Below are 3,885 nucleotides of genomic sequence, written 5' to 3'. Positions count from 1 at the left end.
AGAAACAAAATGCCTATCTTGGAACTCAAAAGGAATCCTCCCCAATCCCAGGTGTCTTTGGTGTTTCTGCTCAGTTGCCTTTCTTGCCTTCTCCTGTTGCTGCTTCTCTTTCCCAAGGCTGTACCTTGTATGAGGTGGGACCTGTACAGGCTGACGGTGATCCACGTAGTGCGGCGCTCCTGCTGCTTCTCTGTGTGTGTGACCGGACACTCATTTGTGTGAGTGTGCTCAGGTGGTCGTAGTGGCAGTGCCTGTAGCTTCGGTGGCACCTCGAGTGCTGAGTGCTGTTCTGGGCGCCGCAGCAGAGAAAGGATCTAAAGCTACTGGAGAGCGGCCAGAGGAGGGCACGAAGGTGGTGCAGGGTCTGGAGGAGAAGCTGTGTGAGGAGCGGCTGAAGTCCCTGGGTCTGTTCACCCTGGAGAAGAGGAGACTGAGGGGAGACCTCATTGCAGTTCACTGTTTCCTCCCAAGAGGAGGAGGAGGAGCAGGCGCTGAGCTCTTCTCTCTGGTGACTACAGACAGGACCCGAGGGGATGGCAGGACGATACCAGGGGAGGGTTAGCTTGGACATGAGGAAAAGGTTCTTCCCCCAGAGGGTGGTGGAGCCCTGGAACAGCTCCCCGGGAAGCAGTCACAGCCTGACAATATTCCAGAAGCATTTGGCCAATGCCCTCAGCCCCACAGTATGAATGTTGGGGTCTCCTGTGCAGGGACAGGAGTTGGACTGGATGGTCCCTGTGGGTACGTTCCAACTCAGGGTAAGTTTAAGTTTTATAAAGGCATCCAGCATAGCCTAATCATTCCCGTAGATTTCGGCAGAAAATGTACCCTCAGATTTTCCAAATATTAATGCTTTTAAAATGCTCCCTGCACAGTGCATTTTCCCTCTGTCTGGTTGATGAATCTTTTCCTGCTGGCATTTATACAGTGGGCTGAAGGTCTTTAGTAGCATCACAGTTCTACCTTGGCCTGGACCTCATGGAGGATGGTTGTGGAGGCTGTGCCCACATATCCCATGCATCACAAGCTGGAACTTGCTGCTTCTTTTCAGGTTTTAGATGGTCACATCCACCTGTCTTTTAAACCCCTCCAGGGATGGGGACTCCACAACCTCCCTGGGCAGCCTCTGACAGGGCCTGAGAACCCTTTCAGAGAAGAAATGTTTCCTGATGTCCAATCTGAACCTGCCCTGGTGCAACTTGAGGCCATTCCCTCTTGTCCCATAACCTGTCACTTGGGAGAAGAGACCAGCACCTGCCTCACTACAACCTCTTTTCAGGCAGTTGCAGACAGTGACGAGGTCTCCCCTCAGACTGTTCAACAGGCTAAACACACCCAGGTCCCTCCTCCTTGTACTCACCAGGACATCATTCTTCTGAAGTATTAATGCAATTAGAGACTACATACTTCTAGATATGTGTTAAATATTTAACTAAACCAGAGCACATCTGGAAAGAAGTATTAAGCATCAATCTTGGAGCATATGGGGTACTTTAGCTTGGATGGTTGTACCCAAAAGGAAAAATCATACGAAGGCCCATCATGACATTCTCGTGGTTGTGTGGTAGCTGGAGACATTAACAGAAAACCTGTGTAGGTTTACCAATACCACAACTACAATTATTTCCTTTCTTTTTAGCACTGCAGCAGAGCCTCTTTGTTTCCTGTGTTTTTAGAATGAATTACAGACTCATAGAATGGTTTGGGTTGGAAAGGACCTTAAAGCCCATCCAGTCCCACCCCTGCCATGGGCAGGGACACCTCCCACTGGCCCAGGCTGCTCCAAGCCCCATCCAACCTGGTCTGGAACCCCTCCAGGGATGGGGCAGCCACAGCTTCCCAGGGCAGCCTGGGCCAGGGCCTCACCGCCCTCAGTGTGAAGAATTTGACAGCTTCGGACCTCAACAGGTATTCAAACACTCAACCTTTAGCAAATATATTAAAGGCAAATTCATGACTGAGACATCACAAAAGACTCTTCTTTCCTGAGATGCACACAATTCCCCAATCGTTCTTGGTAGCAGAAGTAGCATCTAAGTATTGGTAGCATCAGATGCAGCAGACAGGAAGTGGTTATAGTGGAAAAGTACCCCCAGGAGCTTTATGTGCTGTTTTTTCGAGTTCAGTTTAGACAACGCTTAAGTAGGTTCACTGTTTACCCTGTCTCTTGTCAGATTTTTTCTACCTGTCTTGATAATGAAACAAACCTTAAGGAAACAGAGTTTCTTGCCCTATTTAAAGCTCACTCGTGCCCTGCTTTGGCTTTTTACCCCCCTGGGCTGCCAGGAAAATCCTACTGTGAGCCAGAGAGAGATGCTTTTCGTTCAGGTGTTCAAGGGCCTGCGCTGCTTCTTGAGCTCAGCTTGCTGGAGAAGGCTTGGTGGCAGACACTGCTGAGGGTCCGAGCTGAGCCCTGCTGGTGCCAGGACTCAAGCCGGTGGAGGACAGAAAGTACCAACGTTTTGTTAAGCTGTAGAGACTCCTTCTCCAACTTGACATTGTCCCAGGTAACTGCTACGAGAGCTTTGGGGCTTTACTCTGCAGACACTGAATATTGGCAGAGGCAGAACTGTGGCACCGCTCCTGCCTCCTTTTCCAGAAGTATCTTAAGGCTGTGGGACAGTAGCTTCTCAGTGGCAGATGCTGAAGACGCTGCCTGAGGCTGTCAGCCCAGGGTACCAGCCGAGGCCTCCGTGCCCGTTCTCACGTGGCTGTAGGCTTAGATCTGCTGAAATCGCCTCTAAAACTTCACTTTGGACACTCTCTGCACGTGTCTGTTGGATCCAGAGATGTGGATGGAGCAGCAGAGCCTGACTAGGACATCACTTGAACAAGGAATTACAGTGTGGTCGCTTAAACTGGAGTGCTTAGGAAATTTGTTCAACCGGATTTGTATACCAGTGCCAGTGCTTCTAACAGCAGCCAGTGATGGAGCTTGGGCTTTTTACATCCCTTTCTTGATCTCAGGCCCAGTTTATGTCCCCAACCACCTCTCCTGAATGTCTTTCTAAAAATGCTCTCTAACGGTGTGCCGGTGTTTGGTGGACAGAAGAGTGACCAGCACATCCTGTCCCCCATTTTTTTATTGTAAACTTCTGAATCCGGCCACTAATTTGCTCTTTGTTTCCAAGAACAATAGCAAGTAGAACCAGGAATGGTGCAAACTAGTTAACAGTTTACTGCAGAGGGTAAACCCTAACCTGACTGAGGGACTGAGGTGGGGCGGGGGTTGCGCTCTGTGTGTTAACAGTTGTTTTGAGAATTATTTAACATCCTCCCTGAGAAATCCTTTCGCTTCCATTCAGCATGCCAAAACATATCTGTGGGTCTTTAAAAGAATTTCAGCTGATGATTTTCCTTCCATCCTGGAATTGAACTTGGCGTTTACACATTGGATCAATCCCGTGGCTGGAGCCTGCTTCAAAGTCCGTGGGGTTGATAAGACTGTCATTTGCTTCAATTGAGTTGGATGCAGGTACCTTGGAAAGCTAATAGGACAGCAGCTTTAAATGATAACAGCTGGATGTCTCATCCATACCCGGTGGATAACAGAACCCAAGTGTGTCCTAGAGGGAAGGGGGGAGACTCTCTAAAGCACAGGAGGTTCCCTGTGAGAAATCCAACAGAGTTGGAGCCAGCTCTTCAAAACATGGCAGAGCTCCAGAGACACTCGCGCTGCTTTAACTTTGTAATTAGTCACTCCAGGCAGCCACGGCCAAGAGACATCCTAGTTCTCTGGCTCCTGTAGGCAAAGACTCACAGTGCCAGCAGAAGGAGCACCTTGTCTTCGCCCGGTGCTGCTTGTTCTGCTTTTGCACCCTTGTCTGCTAGTACAAGCACTGGCGCAGGCGCTGAGTTTGACATGTGTTAACCCAGCTTGGTTGT

This window comes from Cuculus canorus, chromosome 3, assembly GCF_017976375.1.
Source record: "Cuculus canorus isolate bCucCan1 chromosome 3, bCucCan1.pri, whole genome shotgun sequence".
NCBI classification, from domain to species: domain Eukaryota; kingdom Metazoa; phylum Chordata; class Aves; order Cuculiformes; family Cuculidae; genus Cuculus; species Cuculus canorus.
The sequence above is the reverse complement of the archived record's forward strand: the minus strand, read 5'-3'. Positions refer to the sequence as shown.